This window comes from Vanellus vanellus, assembly GCF_965231255.1.
Source record: "Vanellus vanellus genome assembly, chromosome: 1".
Classification (NCBI taxonomy): Eukaryota; Metazoa; Chordata; class Aves; order Charadriiformes; family Charadriidae; genus Vanellus; species Vanellus vanellus.
The window spans coordinates 2,825,052-2,844,974 of NC_138905.1; the positions used below are offsets into that span (position 1 = coordinate 2,825,052).

General features: G+C 38.7%; 1 protein-coding gene across 2 annotated transcripts in view; it reads left to right on the top strand.

Moving 5' to 3' along the window:
* The window catches only part of CHCHD3 (coiled-coil-helix-coiled-coil-helix domain containing 3), a 176,865-nt gene that overhangs the window by 34,120 nt on the left and 122,822 nt on the right, over positions 1-19,923 (top strand). The window lies entirely within an intron of this gene.

The window sequence follows — 19,923 nt, forward strand, 5'->3', positions numbered from 1 at the left end:
GAACAAAACCTGAATTCCCACCTGTACTGTTCTTAAAACATATAATGGAAGAACAGAGGACAGTTTATAATATTCATATGTCAATAGTTGCGCAAGGAAAAATACAGTGTAATGCATGTTTCATAACTGATATGGAGGGATGTGGTATAAAAATGCACTGGTGCTGTCTAAGGCCAGTCTGACTGAAGCGTGACGGTGTCTCATGTCTCTGAGAACAGTGACATGCAGAGCTGTGACTCACTGCCACTCTCGGCTCTGATGTCAGGTTCTTTGAGAGGGAAATGAGTATAATGAGGCCTGACCCCCTGAGCATAGAACTTGCAACTTCTATCTTGGAAAAACAAATCGATGTGCTGGACTTCTAAATTTTATTTTTTTTTTTTAAGAGGTATGGTAGGGGCATAACCCATCATTAGTGAATTTATCTGGTATCCTGCAATTAAAAACTATTTGACTTTCCACTTCTGATCTATTATCAATTTAGTTTGATAACCCACTGCTTTTCTTTGTTGATTGTCCTTTAAGACACGTGCCAGTGGTATGTGACAGAAAATTAAAAATCTTTTATTTTTGCATTCATTTTATTATTATTTTTTTTACCGTAGGTGGTATATTTTGCATGTGTACATTTTCATTCATTGCTAAAAAACATTGTTTTTTCCAATCTTTACATGAAATAACATTTAAACATATAAGTGTCTGAAACTTGCAACTGTTTGTTGTGTCTGATTCCAACTGTCTAATAGGTGATTTCAGCACTGTTTCTGTATGCAGTGTACGATCACGTTTTGATCTGATTGGGAAATGTATTTTACTCATTTCAGACTGTGAAGGAAATTTTAATTTTAACTTGCTATATAATTTATTTATTCACGCATACATACACAGTACAGATGGACTACTCTTATCACATAAAGTTAAGATCTGTGCTTATTTCTGGGATTAGAAGTAAATGCTGACTCTTCAAATTGTATTTTAATGCTATCAGTACACTCACAACATGTGAATTACACAGCTCTTGTTTGAAGTGTCTTTGAACGTTTATACGTAAAGTAGTGATTTAGACCCAGCCTTAGAGCATGTGTCCAAAATGATATGCCCACTGGTCTTTCATGTTCTTTCTGTATGCTTCTTCGTGTATTTTCATCTCCCTTTTTGTGTGATTGAATATGGTTACAAACCTGTATGTTTCTTAGCTGAGAATATGAAGCTTACCTAAACTTTTGGCTATATGAGAGCAGGAAGAAAACCAGGAGGCTCCTGGGAACTTGAATTTCCCCACAAATAATGATGAACCTTCACAGGATTTTCTTCCCCCAGAATTTGGAAGTCTATATAGAGGTTCTGGAAACATAGTAAGTTGATGTGAAGGTTAATAACCATCATGGGGAACGTGTGGCTTCTAGTCCGTGGATGGAAATTTGAATATTACCAATGAGCTGAATTCCGCCATGTTTGACTGTCCTGGGCCAGGACACCGCCTTATCTCGCTTACTGTTTTTGGAATCCAACTAATGGAATGGCATTAACAAAGATGCTTTTTGGCTGATTGTCCACTGGGAATATGCCTGCTTATTTGGAGACTGGATGAATGCAGTCACTGAGCTGGACATGAAGGAAGGATGTCTACTTGTCTTGTATCTTCTCATATATTTGCTGGCTAATGTTGGAGATGGCATATATCAGTAGGTTAGACCTTTAGTCTGACTGGCGTTGGTAATCTTATACTCTCAAATTAGTTGTGGAAAAGAGGAATGTGTTAACTCCATATTGTGTTTTGAAATAGTCATATTGATAGGACAAGAGAAAACAGACTCCGGTTGCACCAGGTGAGGTTTATATTGAATATTAGGAGAAATTTCTTCACCGAAAGGGCTGTTTAGCATTGGAACAGGCTGCCCAGGGCAGTGGTGGAGTTGCCATTCCTGGAGGTATTTAAAACACGGGTAGATGTGGAGCTGAGGGACATGGTTTAGTGGTGGTGGTGGCAGTGTTAGGTTGATGGTTGGACTTGATCTTAAATGTCTTTTCCAACCTAAATGATTCTATATTGAACACAAACCCTGTTGAAGAGCCCAAGTTGATTCTAGTATATTTGTTCTTTTACTCAGCCCAGCTATTGTTTCTCACTTTGGTTTTTGAGCATTTGAAATGTTTTGTGTTAAAGGTATTTTCATTTAGGATTGATTATTATTTGATTGCAACAGAATTTGTAGTGACTCCGTTAGTATATGTGACCAGTTAATGTGTCAGAGCTACAATCTTATGATAATACTCAAGGTTGTAATACAGGTTGTAACACTGTCAGTATTATAGCAATAATATAACAATAATTTTATTGTTACATTTGGTAATACAAGAGATCTTTATGTTCTGAACAGAAGTAAGAGGAAGGAGTAATGTGCCTTTCCCCTTTTTTTACATAGAAATTGAACATTCATGAATGATTACTCACCTCTCTTTCCCTTGAAAATCAGGGAAATTTCAGTCTTATTTATTTTTCTAATCATTTAGCTTAGGCTAATTGTATTTGTGGGGTTTCAGTCTTTGTTGGCAAATGTTTCCTAGCTTCCACTCTTACATGATTTGGCACATGGGAAACATTAATTATATGTAGAATGAGGTGGCTTTGCAAAATGCTGAGCATGACAGTTTCTTCGATATCCCAGGAGGTTTATTTTGTTCAAGTCTTCAGTATATACATGCATGTAATTTTGGTAGCATGCCAAATATATATGTCCATGTGCAGTTTGCTGATGTATGACTGTCCCAGGAGACCCAGATGATTGTTTTCCCAATGCTTAGTTGTACTTGGATTCTCCTACATCATCTCTCCTGTGATAGCAGCTTTTGTTTCCTAGATGAAAAGTACTACTGTAAGTATGATTATTATTTTTTTTTATATATATATATGTGCAGGGAAAGGCTTAAAAGTAGTCTTTTGTTTGTTTTGGTGGCCCCTCAGTAACTCTGTTGCTAGGTCTGCTCTTAAATTGTTTAAGGCATGACAAATATAGAAAATTATCAGGACTAGTGCGGTGCATTGGGCAACTGTTGCTCAAAATCTTACTAAAAAGGATCTGATGTATGTAGAAGTTACATAGTATATCTTAAATATTTTTAAAATATCTGTTTAGACAGTTGCAACCCTGCAGGATTACTTCTATTTAAATTAAGATTATAGACATGGGTTAGCTTCATTTGAGGAACATGCTTGAACTTCTCCAGGTGACTTCATCTGAAGTTGAATGGGACACATTCCTGGGATCCCTGGTGAAGGGAACTGAATAGGTGGTAACTGCCAGTGGATGGGAAATGATGGGTATCTGGACATGAGTGATTTTAGCCAGCAGATCCAAAAGAGAACTATTGCCTGCAGCCTCAGTGTTTCAGTGTCTCTAACTACCTTATACTACGGGTACAAGTCTGCGTTTTCTTTTGTAGTCTTATCTGGTCCTTGTCCAGCTTTCTGGGCCTTCTAGTGGTTGCCTCTTGGTATCCCCGTTATCCCTTCCCTGTATTAGCTTCTGCTTATTTTCCAGTATGGTCACCAAATAGCCAATTAGCAGAACAAGAAAGACATGGACCTGTTGGAGTGGGTCCAGAGGAGGCCACGAAAATGGTTATAGGACTGGAGCACATCTGCTATGAAGAAAGGTTGGGAGAGTTGGGGTTATTCAGCCTGGAGAGGAGAAGGCTCTGGGGAGACCTTATTGCAACCTTTCGATATATATAGGGGGCCTTATAAGAAAGACAGAGAGACTTTTTCCCAGGGTCTGTAGACACAAGACAAGGGGCGATGGTTTTAAGCATAGAGTGAATGATTAGGTTGGACAGAAGGAAGACATTTTTTATGATGAGGGTGGTGAGCCCCTGGAGCAGGTTGCCCCGAGAAGCTGTGGCTGCCCCATCCCTGGAGGTGTTCAAGGCCAGGTTGGACGGAGCTTGGAGCAACCTGGACTGGTGGAAGGTGTCCCTGCCCAGGGCAGGGGTTTGGAACTAGGTGATCTTTAAGGTCCCTTCCAACCCAAACCATTCTATGATTCTATGATGGCTTTTTATAACTTTTAGTCTTTGCTATGTTTTGTCTATTTAGTCTCCTATGATGACTTCGATAACTTTTGTCTTGAAAGCCACATGAAAAATGCTTTTCTTGAGTAATACAGATGACAGATTTTCAAACACTCCCTGGTAATGAATTGCTGGAGTCTGTTCTACTTGGCTAGCTGGGCGCCGTATGGTGTGGCATTTTATCTGTCATTAGCTGGATAACTTATTGCAACCTCTATATTTCTAAACATTCTCATCTGTTTAAAGAAAATCTTTCGAAACCTTAAATCAGCTTTTAAAAATACGTACACGCTGGTGCGGGAAGGTGGCTCTCAGCGGTAGGTTATTAGATTGCAGCCATTAGCTTCTTTATATTTTGTTGTTGTTGTGCTTGGGGGAGGGTCCCTATATAACTGCAATTCTCTTTAGGGTTTAATTGATACTCTGATGAGTCTGAGTGCTTCCCCCCGACCTTGTTTTGTCATGTCTCAGCAGTACATTGCGTATATGACAAGCTCTTAGTAAACTTCTTGGAGTAGATGGCTTTTGCAGAAAGGAACAACAAATTCACCAGCGAAAATGTAAAGTGAAAGAGGAACGAAGAACAATATTAGAGAAGAACCCTTTGGGAAACTACACACCAAAAATGTTATATTGAAATCAATACTGGGGCTTGACCTTTTTGTGCTACTGTATATTTTAAAGCTTACTATTGATTTCTGTTTTAATAACATGTTTATTCTAATTTACTGGCGTAGGTCTGGAGAACATAAGTAAAGGGATTGATTTATTTATAGTATTCATTCTGCATTTTACTGAAGTAAATTTATGAAGAGCATATTAATCTATGTTCAGTTCATGAGAGTAGTGCACTAGATGTGGGGAAAACTTTTTTGAAGTAGATTTATTTTCTTCCTAAATGATTATATTTTCCCAGGTAATTAGCTATGTTAAACTGGGAGACTGGCTTTTTCTTGCCGTGTTCTTCTCATGGGGAACAAGAAGCTGCTTTTTTTTTTTTTTTTTTTTTGAAAATAATTGTTATCTAGTCTTCTGCCACAGAGACCTCTTGACGGTGTTTAGATTAAGTGTGAAAACAGTCAGGGAAATGGTGTCTTCTCTACTGCCGACAGCAGGGCAGACAGCTGGAAATACTTCCATGAGGCGCAGTAAAAGTGATTATAATTGATTATAATTGTTTTGACTTCTGATAGGTCGAGAACAAGATTTAATATCTTCTGGCATGAGTGACCAATTGGGTAGATATTACCCAATTGATAATCACATTTAGGAATGCAACAGATGTTCACCAAAACCTGTCTCCTCTGGTCATCCTTTCTTTTGACGAGGTTCCGTGAAGTGAGTATTGCAGAGAGAGATTCAAGCAAAGTTTAAAAATGTAATTGAGAGAAACTGCTTTTAGAGGGAAGTTTTTTCATTCCTGTTGTCATTCCTGGGGAAAAAAACATTCTGGTGTGAGAAAGTGTACTTTTGAAGTAAAGCTCTTTTGTAAGTACGGCCACATTTGTGTAGCCTGTGGAGAATTATTCTCTCTTTGTTCATACACCTTTATATGGCATGACTTGTCTTCCACAGTTGCTGGGAAGCTTAACCTTTTTCCAGTATGGCATTCAGGAAAAAAAAACCCTGACTATTGATTTGAGAGAGAAAAACTTGGATCTTTTATAGTGATAAAATATTGTGGTAGAATTTTAGAAGATAATTAATAAATTGCACAGAAACTGGAAAGAAAGGCTAATGTGACATGTGATAAGGGCCTCCCGTCCCTGAATGTGACACGTACGTGTGCACGACTCTCTCTTTCCATACCTGAAGATGTATAGTTGGTAGAGAGAGGACTTAAAATAGTAACTGGTAAGATTGCAGAGTAGGTGTTTCTGCAGCGTAAAAGCAGTGGTGAGGGCTGTTCATTTACCAAAACAAAACATTCAAGTTTGGTGGGTATAATTGATGTTATAAAAATTAAAAAAAAGTAAAATCTGTTTCGTTTGGTGAGTGTCCAAAAGGCCACTTCAGCCTCGGGGCTGGGGAACACGCACGGAGACAGCGGCATCGCTTCCACAGGTTGAGTTCCTCCTAGTTATGCCATCTCAGACATCTTTTTCTTCTCTCACAGCAGAAGTTCCCCTCCTCTGATCTCGCACCCAGCCAAAGATTTAGAAGAGCATTTATTCTTTGACAGCTATAATATTACTGAGGGCTGGAGGGTTATGGGATAATCCTGCTCTGGCACAGGAAAAGAGGGGATGAGGAGGGTCAGACTGTGTCAAGACTGTCCCTTTGCAGGCGAGGGAAGGAGCCAGGATGAAGCGTGAAGACATTTTGGGTTGGAGGAGAGATTTACCTATAGAACAAGTACTGTGGTCAGGTGTGCTATGGTAACTGCTGCCTCTTTGGAGAGCCATCTGTTGAAGAGAGAATTCGATTATGGCAGCTCAGGTCACCTTCTGAAGGGGTTTTTAAAACCATGAAAGTTTAGCGCACAATCTTACCTGCCAAATGTCAAAGAAACATAACAATGTTTGCAGCCTTGCTGCTTATGAGGTGGAGGGTTTGGAAATATCAAACTGTCAGAGAAGCCTGCTTTACTTTCCTTATTGTTTTCTGGGGGACAAAAAACCCAAACCAACAGCATTTGGTAATGGTAGAGTTACTCTCTGAGATTTCTCTTATTGGTCTGCCTCTCCGTTAATACCGTTTTGTCTGTTTCTCGGTATATACGGAGGGGAATCTCGGAGACAGGAAGTGGAAATTGGAGAAAGCAGCGCAATAATTCACTCCTACCTTTATAAACCCCAATTTTCATGGGTTTATTTTTCACTTGGATTTTAAAACTTGACATCTCAGCTGACAACTTGTATACCAAGCTTCATCTTGATAAGTTTATTTCTAGGAGAGATGGGAAAATGACTTGAAGCCAGTGAGCTTATTTGGAGACAACATCAACAAAAATAATACTGCTTCATAGTTTTAGATTCAAGCAGGGAGGAGGGAAACTATTCCCCCCCTGGCGATTTTAAACAAACCTTTGCTTTCAAACTGATGAGCTCTTTCATTTTGAAAAGTAGCAAATGAGTAGACTTAGCAGAGAAACACTTAAAAATAATAATAAAATAAATTTCATGACTGTCACTTCATTTTAACGGATAATTAATGTTGTTGTAACTTCATGACTGCCTTTGCAGATCCCAAGAGGAGTGATATTAAGTTCGAAAGTAATTTCAAGTGGAGTTAGGTGGATATTGGGGAAAAGTCTTAGCTAAATACATATACAAATTATGTAAAACAGTTTTACTCTTCCGACTTAGGTTCTCTGCATGCCTCTGGCATAAAGGTAGGCATTTGTTCATTATTCTGTCTTTATATAATGCTGATCTATATGCACATATTTTAAAAACAGTGGCTTTATGAAGTATAATTACAAAATCCCCTCAAAAAACCTTCCCTCCCTCCTACTCACCCTCCCTCCTCTCAACACCTCCCCAAACCCCCCCGCCGCCCCCAACCCAAGGATCTTAACGAAGAAGGTCAAGTCAAGCATCCTCTATAAGCTATGAGCAGCCGTCAGGCTGACGAGAGTCAGTGTCCATATTGCAGTGCATATTAACAAGCTGTCCGTGGAGGTATTGTTGATAAATTGAAGAGCTGTATGTAATTACCAGTTTTGAAATTAGTGTCTTTGATCTTTTGATCAAGGACTGGCACATAAAATAGCATGGCCATTAGCAAAGATTTTTTTCAATTGACAGATGTTGTGCTGAGGCCGGAAGGCAGCTGGAAAAAGGAAATGAATGGATATGTTCAACTGAATGTTATTACTCAGACTCGTTATTATGGGTGATTTGAGAGATACAGCATTTGAAGTAGAGGGTAACCGAGAGAATGGGAAGAAATGGTTAAGTGGGGCAAGGTGGGACATAGTCTTAACCAAGATATTTTGTATTAAGTTCAGTGTTTTCTTGGGCTGGATAACAGAATTCAGCCTAAGGAAAGAGGAAAGCAAAGCACTTGATACCTTGCCCTCCTTGTTATTGCCACTGGACACATCCAAAACTAATGTAAGAATTCTAAGACAATTTTGGACTGACCGAAGATGAGCGTGTAATGGGACATACTGGAGGGAGCAGTTAACATTATGGGAAAAGTTACTTGCTGCTTAGGGATCAATTGTAGAATCGCTATCACTTCTATTTTTTCAGTAATATTTATAATGAATGAAGGGCTAATTTATATACGTGTATGGCCAGCATTAAGGGGGAAGAAGTGAATATGGAATAAAGCAGTGGAGTTCTCGTTAAATGTAATAATACAAAGTGCAAGCATAGGAAAGTACCAGTAATATAGAATAAGACCGTAGGAAGATCTCACTCCGGTTACTATAGGCAGTTTGAAGTAGATATGCCGGAAAGAATAAAGGAGACATGGAAAAGTTATTGATCATACTTTTTTCGTTGTGTTAATCTGCAAGTTCCAGAGGTGCGGCTAGCTCTCGTCAGAGACGAGCCCTTCCCAACCCATATCCTGAGCGTGTAACTTGGCCTCTGTCTTTTTCTCTTCCTCCTTTTCACTTGTGTATTTAACTTTGTTCTGAGCTGTTGGAGGATGCTGGGCTTCCGTGTCACAGCTGTGGCAAGTTAATTGAGATGATTTTGGTGGTACTGGCAAGTGCCTGGCTGGGCTTTGCTTTATGCAGCAAGGGGGCAAGGCAGTCGCTTGGTCTGGAGCACATCAGGATAGATTTGGAGGGCTCCACTTTGGTGTGTAGCACAAGTTGTGTTACTCAGAAGCGTTTGTTGGGACAGGGGTTATTGGTTCCTTTGCTCTCTTCTCCCTGCACACACCATAATCGTTAGAGCTCTTGGTCATTTGCACTGACTTTGTCAAAGAATTTTTTGATGGTGCATGTTGTGATCTCTACAGTGGATAGTAATTTGGATCCGTGGGGTGATGTTTGAATGGTTTTGGAGTAAGCACTCATCAAATGATTGCAGATCTGGGTATGACGACCTGCACGTTCCTTTTTTGACTTTATACTCCCACATTTTTTAAAGCTTTAGCATTTTGGGTTTGCCTTGCTTCTTTTCTGTTTCCCTAGTCCTGATTCTCTTGAACGTAGTAAGAGATTAGTTCAGTGTGTAGGTGTCCCAAAAAAACACTTGTGTAGAACAGAAGTTCAGGAAAGCTATATTCCAGTCTTAAATTTAGAGGAGTTTTCTGCATTCCTGTACATGATTTTTAGTAATGTTTTGGGTTCTCCCTCCAGCCCTCACCCAGGGCAATGCATCATTTAAAATACAATTCACATAAAACTTTGCCAAAAGAGTAAAGTAAATTAGAGAAAAAAACCCTATATTTTGCCTCTTTGGGAGATGTGGGCAAGATGAGTGCAAAAAAGTTGAAGGCAGAATGTGTCTTTTTTATGTCATGGCTTTACTGTGCAGAAAAGTGTTGTTTTTTTTTCTATCAATGTTTGCATAGTCTGAAATAGTGGGTTTAGAAACAAAATTTTAAGGCAGATTTTTAAAGAATGTGGTTGCTACTAGTGTTAGGAATTGCCTCTTCACCTGTAGTATGCAAAGTCTTATGTGAATAGAGAATAATTTTTTTAAATGTGTAAATAGTGCTAGGAAATCACTTCAATTTAGAAGAACTTTTTTGTGTGGTCATTCTGAGACTTTTGGGAAAAAAAAGACATTGCTTTTCAGGTAATTTGTATATCTCTGTCCTTAACTATGTTTTGCAGAGGCAGATGAACTTAGGTAGTTTATCTGACTTTGCAGTCAGGTGAATAATCGGTTAGTAGAAATTGAGTAGGAGAAATATCTATTTCATACTTCTCAGACCTCAGTTCAGGTTAAAGTTGTTTTCCTGATGTCTCTCGCATCTTTTCAAATCCCTTGTCAGCCGCACTGATTTTCAACCACTGCTCTCGATGGCACATCCAGCATGCGCTCATTAAATATTGAAACTCAGAACTCAGAAACATTATTCATTCATTAATATTGCATCGTGGCCTAAACTGCATTGTTCAAAACAGTTTTGGATGTTATGTGAGTCTGTCAGAATGCGTTAACAAACTCACTTGTGTCAAACTAAGCAAAAAACCTGATGAACAGTTTCCACTATAAAAACATTGTACTGTTATTTTTAGTCAATGTAAGCTTTTTGAGTCGAGGGGGTATCATATAGATTTGGAAGCGTTCAGAGATGAAAGATGAAGTAAGATGGATAAAATTAACATTCATTAAAAACCCCATCGTTGTATGAAACCATACACATGTATTTTTTTTTAAAATGTTTTAGTTTTATGTCTTCTTAACATGGAGTTCATGTTTAAGGATCATTTCGAATTTCAAAGGCTAATACCTCTTTAGATTTCTCTACATTTTATAGAGAAGAGGAAAGGATGATTTTCCTGATAGCGGACTTGGAAACAGGAAATATTTTGATTTTGGTTGGTTGGAGGTAATGAAAAATGACACAGTTCATGCTTTGGACTTGAACGAGTTTATCTTGGATCACCACAGATCCATCAGATTGTGTAGCTTGGAGACTGTAATAAAGATATAACAACTGGCAAGTAATCATTTCCCTGAAAAGTAACGAAAAGAAAATATTTAATCTTTGATAGCGTAATAAATTTTCAGTAGCTGTAATAAGGGCTGAAAATGATATATCGCTATATTTGCTTTTAATATGGTATTGTTTACCAATTTTAGATTTCCTATGGATTCTGTATTAATTTGGAATAACGTGTGTAGTGGCCATCAAAGCACAAAACTAATATTTTTTTAACAGTTCTCAGTGTGTTGCTGTTGTCTGTGAATTAAAAGTTGCTTTTTCCTTAATGATAATCTTTAACACCTGCAGGTCTTTTTCAAGAATGATAGAAATGGATATTTTGAAGTAAACAACAGAGTGAATTCTTCTGGATGGAGAATTAAATTATTCATCTTGTTAGTGTGGTTAACATGTTTCATGCTGTGCAAGATTACAGTGCCATGTCATAAATTCAGGTGGTAAAATTAGCAATTTTCATCTCTTGAACTAATTTAAAAAATGGATCTGAAAAGGATGGACTTTTTTTTTTTTTTCAGAGTGCAGTGAAGTTTTTATCATGCGGGTTTTTTTAAGTATTCTCGTATTTCTTCAGAGATACAGAAAACAGATGATTTGTCCCATCAGAGATGCTTTCTTGTTTGTTTCTTAAATTTCTAATTCTGCTGCTCAGTAATTGGAGAGAGAAGCTAGCTGTGTATTTTGACTTCACTTATTTTGTTGGACCCTACAGGATAGTTGCCAGGTATTCATTTTAAGTCATTACATAATTGAGGAATTATTTTTGTTTTGCTTTGTATTATTTTTGTTGTTATTATTTGTTGCTATTATTTAATATTAGTTTCTTTTGAGTAGAAAGAATTACTTTAAACCGATATATACAGAAAATATGAAATTCTGAAAACCTCAAGAGCAACTTTCTGTGTAAGTTTTTACATATGGATGTGTTCAATCTATTTATTCCGTAATAGGTGTTAATTTAGGCAAATTTACTTTTCCTCTACTGTCAACCGCAGCAAATGGCCAAGATGAACTAAGCAACTGAGATGATTAATATTTTGGCTTTTTTCATGGTGCTTGTGATGGTGAACCATAATTGCTGCATCTCTGTTGTGTGCTAGCTGAGGGCTCTCACCTGTAGCCTGTGTGTTCGGTGACAATGTATAGTACAGTGTCACCGCCGTGATGATTCCAGCTGTTCTTTTGTTCAAGTCGGGACTAAATCAGTACCACTAGCTTGGGGAAATGCCATAACTGAATTAATTCGGGCTCTTCCATAGCTGCAGAGAAAGAGGTTTTCCTGCCAGAGGCGTGGGGTAAGCGTTTCGGGCTGGCTTAGTGCTCTGAAACATTTGCGGTATTCGCACGTAGATTCTCTTTTACTTCCTCTTGCATGAAGTATGTTCATAGCTAGTTCAAAAAATATATAATAACAGATGCCACCTAGAATCTTGCATTCACTGCTTTTATAGAAAAAAGACCAAAGATATGAATAAAAGAGAAGAATGCAGAAGCAAAACGGTTATTCTGCTGAAATCAGGTATTTCCCCTTTGGCTTTGGTCTGAAGATCTGCTTCAGGAGATGGTTGGGACAGATGTCTTGATCACATGGATAACTTATTTTGATTTTGCCTCTGTCCCTCCTGCCCACCCCTCAAAAAATCTAGATCTAAGAACAAATTGTCTTATCTGTTAAAGAGCGTATTTCAGAATTCTTTTTGCCTGTCTGCTGGTGCGAGATTGCTCCTTGAGAATAATGTGGGGTAGGTTTTGTGTTCAGTTTTAACAGAATCTGATTTAGGTGGAGTATACCGCAAACATTATTTTGATGAAAGTGACTTCAGGAATAAAACAGTCCAAAATTTGTCTTACAGAGGAACCTAAATATGATAATATGATAACAAAAATATCCACATTCTTGTTATGCTCTGTTTGTTCTGAGATCCATAAATCTTTGGTGGTTGGTGTATTGGGATTTATCTAGCCTCTTGCAATTTCCTCCAGGATTTTTTTCCCCCCCTCAGTGACAGCAGTGTTCAATCATACTTCTGGTTAGTTTTTTTGAGGTAAATCAAAACTTCATGTATTTAAATCTGCTTCTTGTGTTCAGTGATTTTAATGCGTGTGATGGTGTTCTACTCTTGAGTGACACCAAGGGGCTGGTGCCTCCAGTGAGATGGGAATTACTTGAATCTAGGAATTTTCTTGAGAGGAATCTGGAGCCAAGTTTTTCATTCAAATAGGGAAGCTTCATAACTGTCACAGTAGTCATTTGCAAAGGAAATTAAATCTTTTCTCCTCTAGCTAAGCTCTTAAGTCCAGTCTTTAAAGGCAATACGAGCTGCAGGCAGAGCATTTTTATTCTCTGCTTTGAGACAAGCAGGACGTTTGCAGTGCTGTGAAAGTTATCGGTACAAAGGTGTGTCCCATTTTAGCCCGCTACAGCTTCTTTTCTTTTGACAAAATCTTTTTCCTCCTCCATGTTTTAATATCCAAATATTGTCTGTATGTATAATATCTATATTCAGGAGATGACCCAGTTTTCTGCTTGGAAAGCATGCTTTTATTAGGATATATATAACAAATGAATCTCTGCAGCTTGGCACAAAAACTCTAGGAAGTTTTCTAGGTATTCACTGATACGTTTTTTGGATTTTAATAGTCACAAGTTGGAACATTCACAATATTCACAATCTGAAAACAAATTTCCAGAGCAAGGATGGGACCTGATATGAGTATGTTTTGAAGTATCATAGTTGCAAGAAATGTGCCCAGTAGGTTGATTATGTCAGTCGTTGACTGCAAGGGTGTACTCTTGCTTCCAAGATTCAACTAGGTTGAAGTATCACTGAACAAGCTAAAAACTGAACTTTGTGTGTACTAGATTGTTCAAAGAAAAAATTCAGGAAGGTACGCATGCATTTTCCTGTCTTCAGTCTGTAAACTTTGTGTCCACATAAATAGCAATATTAAAGGTAACTTTTGCTCTTGCTTTACTGAATTTGAATATTTAATTACTTTTAGTTATCAGCAGATAGATCCTACGGATAGGTGGAGATGGAGACGTCTGTTTAGGTATGAGTACCAGAATACAGTGTTAAGGTCAACAGCAAAAGGAAGACTGGGGTAAGCGTGGACCCGCTGCTAAGTGGAGCAGGGCTCCTGGGGGTGACAAAGGCAGCAGAGAAGGTGGAGATAATCTAAAGTCACCTTTACCTTCTCCTCCTTGGTCTTTACTGTCAAGGCCAGCTTTCAGGAGTCCCAGGACCCAGAGACCAGAGGGTCAGTCTGGAGCACAGGCGAATAAACCCATAGCGAAGGAGGATCAGGTTAGTATCACTTAAACAAACTGGATGTAGAGAAGTTCCGTGGGGACTGAGGAGTTGTACCTGTGAGTGCTGGGGGAGCTTGCTCATGTCATTGCAAGGCCACTCTTGATTGTCTTTGAAAGATCATGGTGATCAGAAGAGGTTCCTGAAGATGGTAAGAAAGCAAACATCATTCCCATCTCCAAGAAGGGCAGGCAGGGATATCTGGGGATTAGGACAAGAAGCAGTGGACACAAACTGAAACACATGATCTGTCAAACACTGGAACAGTTTCCTCTAAGAGATTGTGAAGCCTCCATCCGTGGAGATACTCAAAACCCAACTGGTCACGGTCCTGGGCAGCCTGCTGTGGCTGACCCTGCTTGAGCGGGGAGTTTGGACCAGGGGATCACACGAGGTCCCAACCAGCCTGAAGAATTGCGTGATTCTGTGAGAGCTGTGGACTGCACTTTCTACCTAATAAAGTAAGAGACAATCGTCAAGCACTTAAAGGATGGCTGAAAGGAGTTATGATGTAGAATTTAAGAGTGCCAGAAGCTTTAGGGGTAATAAAAAGATAAGTGACTTAATCATTGGGTGTGTGTTTACTAAATTACAAGAAGTAATGCAGTGTCGTGCAAGAATAAATTTTCTTCATAGTGTTAACTCAGAGCATAAAGTCCTAAAAGACAGGAGTTGTTGCTTTCTGTATATGATTGTATGCTATAAAGCAGTTGAGAGCATGAAATACTGTGAAGTGTTCATCCAAACTTGAGTACGTAGAGATCCCTGTTAATGCTTTATGTGTATGTTCAAATCGTGCTATGGAAAAGTGATAGCACTGCATACTTTATTTCATTAAATCAGGTACTGTAACTAAATAGCGGTACACTTCTTGAAACAGTATTTCATAATTATTTAGAAGTATTTTATTCAAACTATCAACTGTGTAGAAAAATGTATAGCCAGCAGCCTTCTCTGCTGTTTCAGCACCTTTTTTTAAAGCACTTTCTTTCTTTCTGTATAAATGATCAGTGTAATGCATAATGTCTCTTGTCTCTTAACTAGAGCTTTGTGCTTAAATGTGAGAACCATTACATTGAGCCTTTATATTTGTTGTAATTAAAAATGTCATTTTAAGTGGTCTATTTATGTGGAATTCTTGGAGTAGTGGACTATACTGACAAGTTGCGCTATTTAACTCCTTACAAATTGCAGTTGTGCATCTATTTTTTTTTTTTTACTTTTGACTAGATAATAATATAATTTATTACTGTAGATTTAGCTGATGTTTGCCTTTATTCAGCAGCAGCACATGCCGAATGCCAGTAAAATGAATTTGTAGCGTCAAGAAGAAAACTACTGTAAGTTGATGGAAGCAAATGTTTGAGATCAGCACGTATCTGCCTTGTGTTTGTTTCATTAAGCTGCGACAAGCCACCCAATTATGTAATTCAAATAAATGAAAATTACTTCAAAATCCTACTTCTTTTGTTTTGAATTTAAATCAGTTAAGGTGGGTATTTAGGACTTCTTTGTGAATAAAAGTTGCCCTGAATGAAGAAGTCTGGTGGGTGCTTCAGGAAGTTAACTAGTTATATTTGTTTTCTGTAGATGTGATGATATACATTCCTGATCACACAAATGAGGATTTGAGTATATAGGAAAGGTTATAAATTTTTGCTTTAGGGTGCTGCTATGAGCAAGGCAGTCTTGGATGTTTTTGAACGCAAACCAGGTAACATTTTGGCCTAAACTGTATAAAATTTGATCATGAAATAGTATGGATTTCTTTTGTGGTAGAATGCCGCACAAGGAAGATGAAAAAAGAAATAAGTAAAATGTTTGCACTGCTACTTTCTTTGACTGAGATGAGCTGAGTATCTTGATCCAGAACTTTAATAGAACTCCTAAACACGTTGGCAAAGCTGGACGCACGGATGTCGCGCAGCCTTTGAGCTTAGCAGCTTTCCAGTATCTGAAGGGCGCCTACAAGAAAGATGGGGAGGGACTTTTTACAAGGGCGTGTAGTGATAGGACGAGGAGGGATGGCTTCAAACTGGAAGAGGGGAGATTGAGATTAGATATTAGGAAGAAATTTTTCACTCTGAGGGTGGTGAGACACTGGTCCAGAGAAGCTGTGGCTGCCCCATCCCTGGAGGTGTTCAAGGCCAGGTTGGATGTGGCTTGGAGCAACCTGGGCTGGTGGGAGGTGTCCCTGCCCATGGCAGGGGGGTTGGAACTAGGTGATCTTTAAGGTCCGTTCCAACTTTAACCATTATATGATGATTCTATGATTATAGACACAGGAGGGCAGGGAACAACTTTGGTTTGCAGCTAGCCTCTAGTGAAGGAGCAACCTTTTGCTTCTGGAGATGAGCACATGAACGACAGAATTGCTTTGTGACTTTTGTTTGTAAGAGTTGCTGGCTAAGGTTTGGAAGACCTGTGTATATGGATTAGGACAGAGACCTTTCTAGCCCATATGGGGGAAGCTGTTCTGTTTTCATTGAAGTTCATCAGCAAGTACATCTTGATGAAAGGAGGCATAAACTTAAACCAATTGAAATGAAGAGCTGATAAACTCTTTGTTAGAGCAGAGTTGGAAATTCAAAGACAAGGACGAATTCAGAGAATTGAAAAGACAAAGCTGTGAAAACTGTCTAGTATTTCAGAGTCAGACAAGAAGAAAAGTCATGTAAGAAAGAGCTCCAAGTGTTGCTAGTTACATAGCTGTCTTCAAAAACTATTGCAGTTGATCAAAAGGTCCACAGGACAGATGGATATGCAGACATACGGATCAGCAAAGAAAGGTTTGTGCCAAAAATCATGGAGCAAAAGGAAGCCAAGAAGGCAAAATGAGAAGTGGAAGTTTCAATTTTCCTTGCTCTGGTGTGTTTTAAACTAAATAGATGGGTTTTACTTTTTTTTTTTTCCCCACTTACCAAAGAATGGTATTTTTGGAGGAGTTAGAAGGCGATCCAGACAGCTCTGGAACTGTTGAAGTAAAATTAGTGACAAAGATATAACAAACCTTGAAGAGAAGATCTGCTACAGACCTAGAAAGGAATGGAAAACAAGAGACAAAAATCATAAAATAATAAAAAAAAAAAAGGGACAAAATAGCAGTAGATAATAAATATTTTGATTTCCCCCAACATAAGAACATACCTACTCTAAACCAACCGAAACAGAGCTGGCCTAATCTGGTCAATGGCTTCTGAAACACCTGGCATCTATAGAAAATTACTGATTAAACTGGAGAAGGCGGAGATTTGTCACGAATCAGAAATGGAGATTAGTAGCCTGGAAGGTGCTTGGTAATGGGATTTCTCAGAAAGAAAGAGAAACGTCAATAATATTTTTATATCTGAAAGATGCATGTGGCACAAAATGTAGTGATAGTGTTGCAAAAGAAAGGTTACGGTGTCGTAGATGAGCAAATAAATGACTGACTCCTACTAACTGATGAGTGGTGTGAAAGTGGAAGGCGCTTCTGCTAACAAACTAATGAATGTTTTGGCGTTGTAAATCTTCTATCTAGAAATAGCAGGGAATAAAAAACCTGGGAAGTATTAGTTAATCACCAAAATGAAATCCTCTGGAAATGGAGCATGTAGTTCTGCAGCAGCTGCAGGGAAGAGCTGATGTGTTGATTGGGGAAAACAACATTTCTTAGAAAAGGATGAAAGAGTGGATTTTGTTTGCATGAAAAATGGAAGATGGAACAGCGGACGGGGCTGTTGTCTTAAAATGATCTTCGTCCCCAAAGTGAATGTGTTTGCATGGGGCAAGTATAAATTGAGTTTGGAGAAGTAAAGTTTGGTTAATGGGTTTTTTTGGTAGTTTTTTTTTTTTTTTTTTTCTTTCAGAGGGATTGTGGTGGTGGTGATGTTCTTGGGGTTGTGTTTTTTTTGTTGTTGTTTTGGATGAAGTTGATCAATCTATTCAAGGTGTTACTGCTGGGTACAAACCCATTAATTACCTGATGACCCGGTAAATTCTTAGTTTTGTGTTTGGATATTTATGCTGGCTTCTACACCGCGATAAATGCGTTTCTGAAGACGTGAAGAAATCACACTTGAAGGAAGAAGGGCAGTCTGTAACTAAGAAAACTGCATTTGGCTGAACTGTTATGAATAACGTAGATAAGATCTTTCCATTTTTAATGTAGATATTTCACGTCATCGTTATTGGTATCAATGAGCAAGGTAGCGTTAAATACTGTTTCTCATCTTCAGGTATTGGGAAAGAACACAATTCTATCTGTTTAAGTAATATAATTTTACACATGGAGTGGGGAAAAAGGAGATGGGCGGAGATGAATTTGAGAATAAAGCATTAAATGTTTTTAACAAAGGTGGGAGTTGGCAGTGAGGGTCTCTCCCTGCACTCCCATCAGTTGCCCTATTGTGATGGGAATTCCTTGGGAACGACAGTGAGATGTGATTGCCAGCAAAGGCTGGCGCAGAATCCTTTTTCTGGGATTTTTACCGTATGGGGTGCTTGGAAACTAGTAACTTACAAGATCAAATATGGAGCTATATAACTTTGGCAGGAATTTTCTGGGTGCCAGTGTTGGGCGTCCTATCCCCATCCTTTCCTCTCGCTGTGGCAGGATACAGCTGTTCAAAGCCGAGAACATAGTCAGAACCGGAATGGCTGCAAGGTAGTATCGAGATACCTCAAGTAATTTTAAATGGGCTGGTCAAGGTTGAAATAGCAAGTCTTGCCCCGAGTTCTCTGCTTGAGGGAAACCAGCATTATATAGCCGTGGCTTCTGTCACTGGTGTGGCCGTACCCACGGCTGTGTCATTGTCTGCTAATTCCGTGGGATGTCAGAGCTTCTGATGAAAAGCTTTTCAACGGCTCGCTGTAGGGTGGGGAGTCAGATGACTCCTGTATGTAGACGAGATTCTGGGTCATCGTCTTGTAGCACGTTTGCAGCAAAGGACACGCGGAGTTTTGGCAAAAGTAGAAAAGAACATCCCGTCCCTCTGTAGTGTACTTGGCAGGGAAGCTGAATGTAACAGCAGTCAGGTTAAGCCATCAAAAGGTTTATCTTGACATTAGGAGCCCATTATTTTTAAGTGTTAGGGAAACTGACTTTCTTCTTTTTGCAAGAGAGGTTGAGAGGAGACCTCACTGGAGGTTCATAATTCCAGGGGCAAGAAGGAGAAGGCTCGAGAAGACTGAGCTCGGGTCAAATACGGGAATATTTTGCCAAGAATTAAATGTAATTATCTCAGTGGTTTTTAATTTTGGAGAGTTTGTAATGTGGAAACATCTGGTGGCCTTTTTTCAGATATTATCTGATTTCATATACTTTAACTACTCTGCTAGGTACAGTATGCATAAAGAAGAGACATTTTTTAGGGGAAAACCATTGTGGGAATTAAAATCCAGAAAGGATGAAGAAGGAGCTTACTTCAGTCTCTGGAAACGCTAAATGCTGTCTCTGCTGTCTCTCACAAGAAAAAGCTGCTGAGACTTCTATTTTGACACTTTTTTTTTTTCTTTTTAGACAAAACATGATTTCTCCAATCGAAAAGACAACCAGCGTGTTTTGACTGCACCATTGATTGTGAAGGATTTGTTATATCAATGCTGCTGGAATAATTTGGGGGACCTTGGGAAATCACTTAATGGAATTTGGTCCATGTCTGCATAATCTGACTTTTTTGCTAGAGTAATTGAAGATGCTGCTTAATAAACTTTTTATAAAGATTCCCAGTTGGTTCCTGCGTTTCAGAGGGTTGTGTCTGAGCACAGAAGTAATACGTCTTGTAATTGTCTTTTTTTTTCCTCCCCACCTCACTTAAATATTTTCCCTGGGGAAGAATCTAATGTACTGTAATGCTAGTACCTTTTACAAAGTGACCCTGCTCATTATGATATGTTCTCTGAAGCTCCCTTGACAGTGTATAAATGCACTGAGAATACTTAAGCTTTCTCTCCATCAGTCTTTCAAAAATCTATTTGAAAA